The following is a 16,037-nucleotide window of genomic DNA, read 5'->3' as shown; positions in this document are numbered from 1 at the left end:
TGACTAGAACTACTTTGTATTTGGAGTGACTTTCCAAGTACATTAACCCATTCTGCGACGATTATGAGTGCTTATTAAATTGTATTTCATTTGGAATTACTTTTGGCCTATCTCTTATATTATTGAATATTTTCAGATTCTAGTTATCGAAGAGCTGAGGCATTTGAAATTAATCTGATAATGCATTTCTATAGATGGGTAATGGTAATGATGAAACTATTGTTATTGGATGTCCATCATGACCATTTCAAATGGTGCATGTAATGTAAACCGAAAATAGTGCAGCTGAGGAAAAGCTGTTAAAACCAACCTTAATTAGTTCTGTGCAAAAGGAAGGCAATTATATTGACTACAACCAGATCTTCATGTTTTCCACAGTCATGGAAAGTCTGGAAAATAATTTTAAATGTGCATCATGAATACAATCTTAAGACGTAATTTCAATTCAATTATTTTTACAAATTCTAAACTTATCACGAACTGGAAAGGTCAAGGAAATTAATTGGACAGAAGATGTGGGAACTCTTGGTCTTGTTTATGAGGGTTTAGGCGTGTGTACCATGTGTATAGAAATTGAACTATAATTGATAATCCTAAATAAAAAGGCATTCTGAGCAAAACTGTGTCAGCAGAATGAATATAGAAGAATTCTTCCAGCAATGAACACATCGTTCCCATTTCTTGTGGACGCTAAGTCTGTTTAGAGGCAACCTAGCTGTTGTAATGAGGACATTTACGTCACTTTGAATCAGACGCATACCTGCATGAATAAACGGCATGCTGCCTTTCTCTCTGAATGCTCTCTTCCAGCTAGATTATTAAATCTTGTTTGTGGGGGTCTACTTTTACTTTTTGTTGCAGTCTGTTCTCTTTGAATGTTCACCTGGAAGTGACAAGCTTGGAGTGATTATTCATCATGTCGGTGTGCTGTTGGAAACGCTGTATGGTCTTAAGCTTTTAAGCTGTTTTCAGTAAAGCCCAGCTCGGTCAGCAGTTCTGCATAAAATCATTCATTCTAAACATGGCGTAGTCAACTGGGAGCTTGGATGTAATGGCCATCTCTCAAAAATATAGAACCGCTATGGGGCTCTACAATAAGGATGGCCTGATGGCCCAGGGCCAGTGGACAAGAGTTTCGGGCCAGTTGACAGAACTGTCACTTGCCCTATCATTACATACAATTTAGGCCTTGGTGTTACTATGTCTTACATTTGTAGATTTTGTACTATTAGGGATGTCACAATGTGCATTTTTGAAGGTACGATTATTATTACAATTTCATGATTTTTACAATTATCTGCAAATTTACCTATTCTGCAACAAACCCTCCACAAACATATCACAACTTAAGTTTCATTGCAGCATTCATTAGGACATGCAGTTAACATATATTCCTACTTCTAAGTTGAAAACAAGTTGGTAAAGTACTTTTATTTAAGTAGGTGCAATTTTCTGCCCTCAAACACCAAAATGTTCTGTGCCTTTCAACAAAAAAGTATGTATACCCTTTCAATAAATACAAATTAAATTAAATATAAATAAAAAATAAATAATCAAAAACAACTATAACTTACAGCTTTATTTTAAAAATATGGTGTGTTGGGCTAGGAGAACCTTCTTATTCAGTTATCTAACAATCAGCCAGATAACAGCAATTTTATGCTCGCTGAAATCTCATTCAAATAGGAAAAAACCATTTGGAAGCATCGCATTCACAATATAAAGCTGAACCCCTCCTCTTTTAAACGTAAAATGTACAACTCTTCGGATTTACAGTTTCAATTCAGTGTTTGACTTTACCAAAAGGTAAGTAGTACACTACATATAATATTTGCTGTGTTTGTAAAATTATTACCTTCATCTGGGCATGAATCTCTGGATGGTGATCCCTCAGGTGCTGGAACATATTATATGTGTTCACCGCTTTTGCTGGCACTTTTCATCTGCACGTTTTGCCTACTGGATACCCATCTTCAACAACTCTTGTGTAATTTTTTAGATCGCCAAAATGCTCCCAAATACCTTATTTAATTAGCTTTTTCGGCGGATACAACTCCGGGAGATCATTTTGTTCCACCATGTTTTCATTTTGAGAGTTTCATGTGCACTGAAAGCTCAATTCGGATTTCAAATGGTCTTTTGCATCACTCTTAACATACAACAATGATGTCAAAAGTCGGTGACTGTTGCATGGAACATCACAATATTTAATATCTCCTCCGTCGCTGAGTTTTTCTTGTGCGACGGAGGAGTTCTGCACCACAACTAGGGTTGCAGTGATATACCGGTTTCATGGTATACCACGGTATGAAAATTGATGGTTATCATACCATATACATTTGATTATCTACAGTATTGAGGAAATAAAATGCAACCGGATGGAGAATCTCACCTGCGTGTGCACATCTCCTTTCCTCCTCAACTGCCTGTCAGTCTCGTCAACTTGTGCCACACACACACACACACACACAAGCAGCGGAGAAAATGTCAGAGAGAGGCGAGGGGGTCTGACATGAGTGTGTGTGTGAGTTAGAGAAGTGTTTCTCAATTGGTGGGTCGCAGGTGTATTCGGACTGGGTCGTGGACAGCAGGGAAAGAACAATGCCATAGTTCTCTCATTGAAGATATTTCGGCAGCTGCCCAAGTGATGGCCTATTTAGGACTGCCGAGGCAGATTTAATGATAATCTCGCAATTAGCTAAAGGCTTCTAATCTGCACTTTTGCACAAGGGTAACGGAACCAGTCCTCGAACATGATCTGCTTTTCTCTCTGGAGCACGCATGCAACAACCTGGCTTCCCTCGATATTTTGACAAAATGTTATGTTTCATATGAAATAATCTAAAGGTAGAATCTATTAGACCTCATTTATATCAGCAGTTGTAGTTAAAGTTTCAAGATGTGTTTCAGCTAGTATTTATTTTTTTCATAAATACTATAATTTGTTATTACTATTATTTAAGACTAGCTACATTGACCTAACCATGGTAATGAGGAGCCTTTCCTCCTGTGTAATACGTAGGTTAAATGATTAAGTATTATTAAGTAATGATGCAATAACTAGACCACTCCCATTAAACAATATATCTGCAATGAAGTTGTTACTCAAGAAGTTCTCCGCTTGTTTTTGGAAGTGAAGCGGACATAAGAAAACGGCATGCATTTGGCATGTTTAAAAAATATGATAAAAAAAGCATTTTAAAGTAATATTCAGTGTTTAATACAAACTAACCTCAATCGACATTTGTCGCATAATGTTGATTACCACAAAAATTAATTGGATTTTCTTAAAAAAGACAAAAATCTGGGTTACAGTAAGGCACTTACAATAGAAGTGAATGGGGCCAATTCTGCCTTTTTAACCATAAAAAATACATGGCTTGCAGAAAAAGTCCTTATTTTTGAGTTATGAACCTACCTAACTTTCAGCCAATGTAATTTCAGTAAGTTCACATCTGTCTCTGTGTTTTCTGTTTGATAAACACACATATGTTGACCCAGGCAAACAGGTTTGTGTTTTGTTCTGTAGGGTTAATATTGGCGGCCGTGGTACAGTATTCGCAAGGTTTTAGAGGAGAGATATGGCGCTTCGGCATGTACCTGTCACTACTAAATGATTGCTCATTTCCTGCCATGGGAGGAGGGGCAAGGGGAGAGGAGTAATAGCACACAGCTGCCCAAGCTGGACACTACCTTTCCATTCCTCCGCTCTCTTGTTCTCTTGCTATCGGACATCTTTCCTCATACTCTGGCCTCTTCTGTCCTCTTCTTCTCTATCCTTTCCCAATCTGTTTTTAATGTTATATGTAAGATTCTCTTTGGAATGGCAGAGGTGGACACACACCCATGCTGCCTCAATGGGCATGTTCTCCACCTAGCTTCTCATGGCTTCATTTACGTGCTTGTGTGGGTGTGTGTTTGTGCATGCACACATGCTTGTGTTGAAGTGTGTATATTGGGGGGTGGAGTGGTTTAAGGAGGGGTCAGTAACAAATTCCAGCCTGGTTCCAAACTAGGTCACATGACCCAGAATGGAAAGTTCAGAAATGACCAGCTGTAGTCAACGATACGCAGCAAGGATGAGAAAGAAGTACAATCAATTATATTGGTAAAGTTTGTCAAGACAATCTTTGATGTTAGCTCAACAATGCCTTGTTTAAAATAGTTTTTTAAGCGTGAAGTTTTATGGTTATTATATACAAGCCGTACATTTACCCACATACAGAATGTAAGCATTACTATGTGGTTGCTAGGGTATTCTAGCTGGTTTGCTAGATGTTGCCTGGTTGTTCTGGCTGGTTCTAGCTAGTTGTTCTTAGAATGTTGTTAGAACACGAACTGAAGTCAAGCCAACATAACTAGATTTTTACACTTTCTGAATAAAATATGTGGTGTTTGGCTGTGCAAGAGTGTTGTTAGTGTGTTGTGGGCGGTTGCTGGGGCATATTGCTAAGTGGTTTCTAAGGTGTTCTGGGTGGTTGCTAGGTGGTTGCTCACTGTCCAAGTTAAAAGAACACTACCCAATGTCCCAAGATATGACTCGAGTCAATCCTTTAATGGGAGTCTATGTAAAAAAAAAAAAAAAAACATTCCCCATTTTTATTATATATATATATATATATATATATATATATATATGTATATGTTTTTTTTTTTTTATTATTATTTTTATTATAGCAAACAATTTATTCATTGAAGCTACATCACCTGTGGTATTTGATAAGCAGTTCTTCAGAATACTGCTTTAGACATGCAGAAAAGAGGTTGATATAGGTCGATGAGCTCTAGCTATGGAAATATTGTATCCACAACTTAATCCAAACCACTGGAAAATGATAAAACGTAAATCTTAAGAACATCTCCCTCATTCTTGGATAGAGAAAAGAATGCATGTCTAGAGTTTCCCTGAGAAATGCATGGGCCATTGAAATACACTAAAACCCTGCCCAGAGGAGTCTGTTTTTAAAGAAACACATTGAAGGAACCACAGTCCTCTCCTGGAACTCTCAAAACTTTGACAGGGGAGCCAATGACTGCAAACCATCTGCATTTTGTCCATGCATAGCAGAATTTTGTAATCAAATTTAAACTGGTAACATTCGAATATTGAGTAACATAAAACCATACGAATCATCAAGGCCTCCTCTTTTCTCAGTCAGATGGGACAACTGCTGAATAGTGTGCCAATGTCATGCTACATATAATCCCCAATGTACTCTCAGTAAGCCCCGCTCATGATGTGTTTGTTAGACATACTGAATTTTATTTCAATAAATTATGTCACCCCAAGGATATGCTTGCATCGGTTTCCCATACACAGAGCAGCATAAAGCAAGGCAGACTGTTCTTTCATTTTTCCTCAGCTGACTGATAGATAACAAACATTTTTTATATGCTGTCCATCGAGCATGTCTGCTGTTTTATCACCTGGTCAGGTTGCCAAAGTAACCTCTTCTCTCTCGTTCTCTCCATTCCTCTATTCACTCCTACACGTGCTGTTTCCTTTTTGGATAATTCATGGGGATTTCTCCAGGGGAAATTATTCTCTGCTAAATTCCAATTTTAGGTTCTTGGCTTTGCTTGTTATTTTGGGGAACATTAATGTGATTGATACACATTTTTGTTTTTATTTCATAATGCAGTGTAATTCCTGATGGGTTTCTTTATTTTGATGAGAGGTACATGTGGGAGACTATATTCATTCTCATCAGTTGATAGTCATTTGACTCCTGTTGCTCCTTTTGGTAGATTGTATGATTTGGGAATATTTTGCTGCCAAAGTAAAACAAATGACAACTTCATGAAATTTAACTACAGTTCAAGTTGGTATTCAGTAGGAATGGCATCAGCACTGATTTCCTGATTCAATAAAATTTCAAAGCTCTCTCTCATACATTCTGATGTTAATTCAATATTGATTCTTTTGGCCATATCAATTACAGTAAGTGCGTTTTACATGCACTTTAAACGTTCAATTTCAGTAGGATTAAAGAAAAAAAATGTCATGTGAACGCATCAGTCCAACTGAAATCGTACAAATAGAACTAGATAATGCGGTTGTAGATCTGTTACGTTCAACGTACACCCTTCAGTCGGTCCACAATAGAACTTTGTATTATGCTCATGCTCAAAACAGAGGTGCAGCGCGACTTGAATTTAACCCGGAAGTCAAACATTTTGCAGAGAAGAAGAGCAACAATTCAATTAAATTTTATTTGTATAGCGCCTTTCACAACACACATCGCTTCAAAGCAGCTTTACAAAAGTTCAGCATTAACAGACGATAAAACTGTAATGTCTATAAAGTCGATGAATCATCATTGTGTAATTAGATAAAATACGATTCTTAATCGTGTTTAAAAATAATGAAATAATATATTATTTTATATATTTTTTTTTTATGCATTTGGCAGATGCTTTTATCCAAAGTGACTTACAGTGCACTTATTACAGGGGCAATCCCCCCGGAGCAACCTGGAGTTAAGTGCCTTACTCAAGGACACAATGGTGGTGGCTGTGGGGATCGAACCAACAACCGTCTGATTAACAGTTGTGTGCATTAGCCCACTACGCCACCACCACTCCCACTACGCCACCACCACATTAATAGTTGTATTAATAACTCCAGTAAGCAAGCTGTAGGCGACTGTGGCAAGGAACACAAAACTCCATAAGATGTAGATTAATGGAGAAAAATAACCTTGGGAGAAACCAGAATCACTGTGGGGGCCAGTTCCCCTCTGGCTAACATCATGAATATAATGTAAATATTACTTATGTATAGTTAAAGTCATGGTTTAAAATGATTAAACTAAGTAAGTGTTAAGGGTTAGTGTTTAAACATCGATTGTGTTTGAACTGTAAGATAAATGACCAATGTCAACAACAAAAGCACATGTGTGCATTTAAGTAGTGATCATCCCTATGCCCTATTCCCTTGGGAGATTTTACCATCCAATGTGAGAGCTTAGGAAGGCAGAAAGTTGGTGGGCTTAAATATGTTTATTCGGAACTCACCTTTTATGTATGCTTTATTGGAAATTCTGTTCGAAGCTATATTAAAGCATGGCTACTATGATTGTTCTCCCTGCAATGTGCCCTTCAGAAGTTGATTTATATTGTTTGTAATGCAGGGACACAAGGCGAATGCTAAAAATGTAAATTTTTAGACGGTTATAAATGCATATGCAGCATTCTGATGGGTGTTTTAAGAGTGTGCGAGCATGGAACAGACCATCGAACAGACAGAACTTTTCTGGGAGTACAGTGAGAAAATCACATACACTATAAATTATACCCATTTATACAAACCATTGTAAAAATTGACTGTCCCTCATGTTCGCGTATGTGCTCATACATTGGGGAAATCAGAGTTTTATATAAGAGGGAAACTCCACTATTGCACCACAGTTCCACTACAGGCCGTGATAGAAAGTTAAGAAAACAAACTCTGGAATATCTGGAAATAAAGCAAAGCAACAAAGAACAAAATAGCGCAAGTGTATTCCATGTTTGTTATTTACACAAACGTAGCTGGGAAGTTACATTGCTGTGGAGAAAACTGCTTACTGACCGAGAGGCATGTATATGGTATTAAAGAGTACACTGCTTATACTGTGCATATAAACGAACGCTTTTTCTCGCAATACGCAACTTTCTGGTGTCCGTGGAAATAGTTATTGATGTGCTGCCTGTTGTCCATTGACTAATCCTCATATCTGTCTGCCATAGTAACACTCATTTTAAACATGTAAATGTTTATCTTTGCAGTTTCTAAACTTTCTAAACGTCTTTCTTTTAATAAAATTATAAAAAACTTTTTCATGATCTTATGTGGACTATTTTCATACACTCCATCATAAAATACAATAAAAGAGGGTAACAGATGCATTCTATGGCCAAGGTTAGCACAATAGCATTAGCTATGAAAATGAATTGCATGGCATGGATTAATTTTAAATAATGATTAAATGCTATTAAATTATTTACAATGCTTAAAAATTTAAATGATAAAATTATAAGTTGAAGTAATAGTATTCAGTGTGTTTTGATGGAGAACCAATATTTTTTTTGTGCTTTTAAGAGATTTTTTATAAGGTTCTAAATAAAGAAAAACTGAGATACTCTTCTAAAATATAGAACCATTTATTTAATCTTGTGGATGTTCCATGTTTTGTTCACAGCTCATACTGTATGTAAAGGGCCAGTTTATGTAATGTGACTCATTCAGATTTTTAAAACAGCTGTTAAATAAAAAGCTGAAAGGTTAAAAAATAAATTTTGAAGAAACTGAAAAAAGAAAGATATTGAAGGACGTGATGCATCGAGAATCGTTATATAATCGAATCGTTGCCCATTAAATCTAAATCGAATCGTGAGGTGAAGATTCATACCTCTACTGTACATGGAGATTATAAGGATGAATGTGAACCAATGCAGAGCTCGTACATTTAGACAAATCCAAGAGCAAATAGCATCATCTTCTGCCATTGGACATTGTCATAAGCACAATGGAAAACATACATCTGACCAGCACCAAAATGAACGCATGAAATGCACATGGCTGTAAAGTTGTCCATGTTGTTGTGCTTGTTGTGTGGGTCTCGCTGTAGCTGACATGTTTGATGCTCTTCATGACCCAAAACGTCAACCGGAAAACACCTACATCACCTATTCAGTTGGCGTCCTTTCTTCACCTATTAGATGCATGGTGTTATGTATACTCAGGGCGACGCTGGCCAAATTGATGCCCTACACAGAGCTTCATGATTGTCGGACGAGGGTGTGGGGAATTTGGTGACTGGGTTGGCGCGGTACAAATGTGCGAGCATGAGGCCATCATCTGTGTTCCGCGACAGCTACCAGGTCCTTGAATAATGTTTAACGTGCACATAAGGTCAGCAGGTGGAGGATCTGGTGTTCCCCTAGGGAGTTGGTGCCTTATGCTGACTGTATAATTTGCATATAGTGGCGGTACTGTGTATACTTGGACAGAGGGATGAAGACTGAAGCTTGACAACGCAAAAACCCACGGTTGATCAATTATAACTGCCCATTAGGGATGGGTACGAGTACTCAAGGACTCGGGTACTTGGACGTGGCAGCAATGATCGTTCATGAAAAAGATGATTGATAGTGATCACGCATGATGTGACTTTTCACGTAATTCGAAATTCAGAAATTCAGTGACCAGAACCTGACAACTAATATAATAAAACGCAATGGTTATGGCATCTCCTGTTATTTGAAAGTAGACGGTTCAGACAGTCACTAAAAAAAATGGTGCGCACTTACTAAGATTACTACGTTAACCTGAAGAAAGAACAGACAGACGCGCATTGTGCACATTCTTTCTTTACTATTTTATAACAGCCTATAATAATGAATAGACGATACACTGGAACAACAAGACGCAATGCAGCAGCCATAGCCATTTGTCAGACATGTTATTATAAATTTATGAACATGTAATTGCCCCGTGAGTACTCGACGAGTACTCTAGTAATTCGTATGAGTGCTCGAGTAGACAAAAGGACCAAAATGCCCATCCCTACTGCCCATGTAAAAATCTTTGAGCCATGATGTCTTGTTCCTCATTACCATATCCTTCCCATTTATAGGAAGTGATCATGTGACAGCGTGTGTGTGTAACAATCTACTCATTGCCTGTTTTCTAAAGCTGAGCTGTTTCCTGAGCAGTCCTATGTAATGTTAGTCATGTTCAATATCATGCAGAAATGTCCTCTGGCTGGAAATTTAAAGAAAATAAATGCTCTGGGCAGCGCAGACATAAATTGATTTGAAATATTTATAAAAATCGATAAGAACACACTGCAGCGCTTAACTTCTCTTTATCTCCCCTGTGATCATTCTCTTCTACTTGCTTTCTGCCTTCTAAATAATTCTCTCAGAGACAGTGCTGCTCTTTGGCCGTTATATCATTCAAGAGCAAGTTGCTGATAATATGGTTTGATTACTGCTGGCAAGTCCACACGGAATCTGTGCCTGCTGAATTCTGCTGGAAGAAATTTAGATTTTCACAGAACTTGAATGTAAGGCCATGTTCCACACTAATACGTTTTTAGTTTAAAACTGTAGTCAGTTACCTAATGTCATTTGTTTTCGAAAGTAACCAATACTAGTGGGTGTTTTCAAAAGCTCAGTTTTATGCAAAGGAAAACGCTGTTCCAGTGTGGATGAGAGACAAAAATCGTCATTGTATTTTCAACCAAAAATATATTGGATTTGGCCTAGCACATCCACTGTCCTTTGCATGATCATTTATTTAATATTTTGGGCTAATTTAACTGTGGTCTTATCTAGCAAGGAAAGTGTAGTCTCGGCCTTGTTTAACACATTTTACCATGTTTAAGATGCATTCAGTAGTTTGAAGCCAATTTAAAAAGTTTTACACATTAACGAATGTATCGTGTTTTTGTGAAGTTTGATCCGAATGGTCAATGGTCACTCACATGAGATGAAGACTGTACTCATAGTAGTTTTCTATAAAAAGTGTTTTATTCTACATGGTGTGGGTCACCCTCTTCAATGTGTTTAGCCATGTTGAAAGCACATGATCCATGGTGTTTCACTAAACGTTGAAGAAGAGAATCCTCGTGCTCATTGGTTGCCGCCTGTGTAGATAGATATGCAAGGTTATGCTTAGAAAATTGTTTGGTGACGTGAAGAGTGAAAAGAATCAGAATGAGCTTTATTGCCAAGTATACTTACACACACACACACACACAAGGAATTTGTCATGGTGACAGAACTCAATGGAACATACTTAATTTATTGTGATTTAGCAACAACATGATATCCAGTAGCTGTACTGCCAAAGAAGCAATAAAGGTCTGAAGCTACTTGCTTCAAACAAGAAGAAAGAAAGTCAAAGGCAAAAAAAAACATAATGGTAGCGGTACGGTATCTACATCTTCAATAATTTTGTGCAAAGTAGCTTGGCACAGCGATTGATGTGGATTTTGTGTAAACCTTGACGTTGGTTGCTTGGAAATAAAATGAGTTCTTCAAATACAGTATTCATGGACATGTTAAATTTGACCATCAGTAACAATTCTAATCTTTCCTTTAACATAACTGTATCGCTAGATAATTGAGGTTTATTTTACGCTAATCTCTCCAAAGATTATTGATATGAGGGACAATAATAGTCTATCCTTAACAGTAGAAGCATGTTCACTTAATTTCTGACATTTGTTTTTAGGCAAAGCAAATATACTATAGAAGTAATAAATAACTCAGACATTTACCAGATGCAAATTATATTCCAAAACTGATGGGGACATAATTCTAAACCATGTCGAATGATGGCAGTACAGCGTCTAACGCCACTGTAACATCTGTACTTAAAGTACACGAAGAAGAGCAATGCTAACGCTAGCTAGAGAACTACTGAATGCCCCTTAATCAATGCACAAAATGGTCTGTAGATTCCATCTGGTCCTGCTTTCAAGGATAGTGGTGATACGCTATGAATTTTTGATGGTGTTTTATTTTTTTAGACTGATAGAAGGGGGGCTTTTTCCTTTTAAGGGCCATTCTTTTTTTTTTAAGGTCTTTCTATTATACTTTTTTTTTTTTTTTTTTTGGCTTGTTATTATTTCATTAATATATTTCATTATATATTTATTTTGTACAGTTAACGAAATCAAGGACACTGCAAATGTCAAACATTTTAGTGTCCTGTTGTGGACAACAATATGCACTAATTAGGATTGAAAATAAGTCCTGGACTAAATCACCAGTGTTCTCACCATGGAATTTTTGCATCAACCTTCATGTTTCTGTACTTTTCATAAAACTGCAATATACTCTTTCCCGGCTTCTGACCATACTTGCGCTGACAGGTCTCCAATCCTGCATTAGTGTGGAAATAAGTCAAATCCTTAATGTCTTGTTTTTCTTTGCAGTTTTTTTTTTTGCTCTCTCACCCTATTAAGGCAGGAAAGGGTTACTTTCCATGTTTCCTGTCCAATTCCCCCAGCTCCAACTCCTTTCGGATCACTTTCTTCATACTAAACATTCCCAGGCTCCCATAACCTCCTGGCTTCCTTACACTGGCCAAGAGAGATCCCAGGTGAGAGCGTGGGTGAACCTCCTGTTTGCTATGGATTAAAATCTCTCCCTGTTTTGCCTCCTGACAACTGCGGTGGTGAAACGTGGGTTCTTTTTTTTTTTCAACCTCCCTTGATCGCAGGCATGGGAAAGCCGTTATTTGAGAAATCTATACCAGTTATTTAGCACGAAGTAAGGCCAAGCTTTTGTGATGGGTGAACCTCAAATTTTACTGCTCATCTGAGCCATGTTAAGTCTTCTCAAATGATTTAAGCACTAATTTAGAGTTGACTAACACAAGGCATTTAGATTTGATGCATTGCAAGAGAGGCATTTGGTCTAGCACTTCACATTATAAATGTTCCTGGGAGAAAGAGGAATTTGAAGGCCACTCATTGGATTTTAGAGCTGTCATTCAATGCATGGGTTCTGTAACCATGACAACATATGAAAGGCTTTGACACAGGAGCTGTGACCTGTGATCAATCTGAACGATAAAGCATAAACATGACACATGACACTCTATGCATCCTGTTGAGGTTTTGAATGTCCTCAGTCTTCTATGGCCCTCATGTTCTGAGAAATACAGAAATGGCATCTGAGACTTCTAAAACAACATGTGTAGTGTTTAATTAAAAACAGAAAATCATACGGGTTTGGAACAATATGAGGGCAAGTAAAAGACAAAATATTTAAAAAAACATTTTGGTGAACTAATACTGAAGCTGTTTAATTACACTGTCTCCCTCTTTTTACCACACCCTCTAGTAAAGTCCTTGCGGAGCATAAAATAGCCTTATCAGCATGTCTTAAACTGCACACTTCCAATAAAAGAAACACATTATGGTCATTGTTGGGAGGCAACTGGCTTGTGTTTTATAATCCTGATTTTCATCTCTCCTCTTTGTCCCATTTACTATGTTTTCCCATGGTTTCTTTTCCAACTCTCTCTTAGAACACCTGACAGATGGAGAAAGAGAGTGAGAGAGAGAGTGCTTAGGATGTGTGATCACCCCTGCTTTGACCAAAAAACACTGGTCTTCCTAAATGGAAACCTGGGACAGAGCGGAACAAACAGACCAAAGTTATTTGGACCTGACCCAGTGATGGACCTGCTGAGATGGTCTAAATATAGTCCTGTGGTGTACTGACTAATTGACCTGTGAGCAGTAATCATTCCCATACCCTGAAAGCTCTTAAACATTGAAGGGAGTCGAGACGCTGCTGCCCCCCTGCTGCGCCTGAGTCAAATACTAGAACAAACAGAGCTGACCAAGCAGATCCATACAGTGATGAACTCAGAGTTTCACTATGTTTTCCTTTGTCTGTCTACGCAGGTTTAAGTTAACTTGGACAAGATATGGATTTTTATTGTTTATTTTTCTAATGTTATATCGCAAGATTTGAACTTTAGCAAATGGATTGTTGAAATGAAATACTTCTGGTATGTTTTCTGACATGCTATAATTCATCTAAAACTATTTTAAACTGCATTTCACTAATTTTGTCTTTATAATTATTTTATTTTGGGGCTTATAAGCTCTTTTAGAGGACAGTAGATGCAGACAGGAAAGTTGGATAGAGAGAGGGGGAACAGAATTGGGACATGACCCAGACTGGACTCTCTGTGTGCCAACAGCCCTTTGTGTAATGAGCAAGTGCACTACCTTCTGCACCACAGATACAATTAGCTTATTCTTTTATCATTATTATGCATGTAGCTTTAATGACTTTGAAAAACATTTAAAGAAATGGTGACCAGTCACAGGACCTTAAAGATGCACTGTTCCTTAATACATTCTAATCTAAAATACTATAGAAGTGCCATGGCTGTCTTGCTCTTTGCACAATCCGTAGAAAGCAATCTGCCGAGATACAGTGTATGCTACCTGCTTCCGAGCACTGCGACACAGACCTGTGACCAAAGCTTAACCTTCTGTCTCACATAGGAAGTGGCCGCCACCCACCGGATATCCTCCTAACTCCCACGGCTAAATAAAACTGCAGCTGATAGCAAGTGAGATGTTTGCCCTCTGCTGCTTCAGCTGCTGTCATTCTGACACTGCAGCTTTGTAAAAAAGCTAGAGTCTTTTCCTCTCTCATTCAGGCTTAGATTCTGGATTGGGGTTGGAAGCTTCCTGTCCCTTTAATTACTACTGTGAGTGTATATGGCATCTTTTGGGGTCAAGCAGCCAGGGAATGCTGGTTTTATGTTAAACAGAGTGAGGCACAGCCACAGAAGAGGATGAAGGAGATAAGAGTTTCCTTCATTACAGCTTATTTGCATTTAGACATTGAGTTTTTAAAAAGACAAATCGTTAATTTGACTTATCCTGAAAGCAGTCTGAGCTACAGGATGTTTACATTTATTAATTTAGCTGACGCTTTTATCCAAAGCACCTTCAAAATGAGGAGAACAATAGAAGTGATTCATTCTAGGGGAGACAGTAGGTATCAACATGCTGTAATACATGTTTACATTTTTGGGAAAAGTGCACATAGTGAGGAAGGTTAGAGACAGGAAGAATGGAAAGATATATATATATATATATATATATGAAATAAAAAAATATATATATATATATATATATATATATATATATATATATATATATAATTTTTTTTATTTCAAGCAAAGAGAGCATTATTAGGGAGGGGTCAAGTGCTCACTTGAGAGCTGTGTCTTTAGGTGTTTTTTGAAAGGGGCTAGAGAAACAGCTGCTCGAGTGGAGTCCAACAGGTCGTTCCACCAGCGGGGCACAGTCGAAGTAAAAGTCCTGGAAAGTGATTTTTGTGTTTGTAGTGGCTTGCTCGCTGGGGTTCTAAATACAATTATTTAACTATTTACTAATTATTTATTTATATGCACAATTTGCAATGAGATGGCACCACGAGACGCAGATCACCTGCAGAACGCAAGCTTCTGGAGGGCACATAGACTGGAAGGAATGAGTGAAGATAGGGCGTGCAGAGCCACTGGTTGTTCTGTAAGCAAGCATCATTGATGCTTGCTTACAGAACTTAACAAGAGCAACCGTTGGCAGCAGTGCAGTTCGATGAAGAGAGGTGTAACATGTGCTCTCTTGGGCTCGTCGAAGACCAATCGTACTGCCGCATTCTTGATCAATTGCAGAGGTTTGATTGTACAAGCAGAAAGACCCGCCAGAAGAGCATTGCCGTAGTCTAGTCTGGATAAAACAAGAGCCTGGACAAGGAGTTGTATAGCATGCTCAGAGAGCAATGGTCTTATCTTCCTAATGTTGTACAAAGCAAATCTCCATGATCGGGCAGTCATCGAATTTTGAAATTCAACTGATCGTCAAACACAACACCAAGATTTCTGGTTGTCCTGGATGGTGTAATCATTGACAAGTGTAGTTGAATGGTGAAATTGTGATAAACAGCTGGGCTCACCGGAACCATGAGAAGCTCTGTTTTTGCAAGGTGGAGTTAGAGGTGGCATTCTTTTATCCAATCTGAAATGTCTAGAGCTAGAAATCCGAGCAGCTACCATAGACTCATCAGGCTGGAATGAGAGGTAGAGTTGTGTATCATCGGCATAGCAATGATAGAAGCCATGTGCCTGAACGACAGATCACAGTGATGACATATAAATGGAGAAGAGGAGGGGTCCAAGCATTGAGCCCTGGGGTACCCCAGTAGCTAGTTGGTGAGACTTGGACGTCGCTCCCATCCAAGACACCATGAAAAAACTACCTGTGAGGTAAGATTCAAACCAGCAGGGCACAGTTAATGAGATGCCCTTTGCCGTGAGGGTTGACAGTAGAATGTGGTGGTTTCCTGTGTCAAAAGCTACAGACAGATCCACCAGAATGAGAGATGATGATTTAGATGCAGCCCTTGCACATCTTAACGTTTCAGTGACGGACTGTTTATTAACTCACTTCCTAAAGCTATATTTCAGGATGAAGTGTGTTATTTCTGCACCGCTTTGTTTGTTT

At 38.1% G+C, this 16,037-nt stretch overlaps 2 protein-coding genes across 4 annotated transcripts in view; one reads left to right on the top strand and one right to left on the bottom strand.

Annotated features, from left to right (window-relative positions):
- The window catches only part of LOC127633429 (zinc finger protein 438-like), a 72,555-nt gene that overhangs the window by 24,144 nt on the left and 32,374 nt on the right, over positions 1-16,037 (top strand). The gene's annotated exons all lie outside the window — the stretch shown is intronic.
- LOC127633173 (medium-chain acyl-CoA ligase ACSF2, mitochondrial-like) overlaps positions 1-16,037 on the bottom strand; it is a 233,500-nt gene that overhangs the window by 216,515 nt on the left and 948 nt on the right. The window lies entirely within an intron of this gene.

The sequence above is a fragment of the Xyrauchen texanus genome, chromosome 40 (assembly GCF_025860055.1).
Source record: "Xyrauchen texanus isolate HMW12.3.18 chromosome 40, RBS_HiC_50CHRs, whole genome shotgun sequence".
NCBI lineage: Eukaryota > Metazoa > Chordata > Actinopteri > Cypriniformes > Catostomidae > Xyrauchen > Xyrauchen texanus.
The sequence above is the reverse complement of the archived record's forward strand: the minus strand, read 5'-3'. Positions and strand labels throughout refer to the sequence as shown.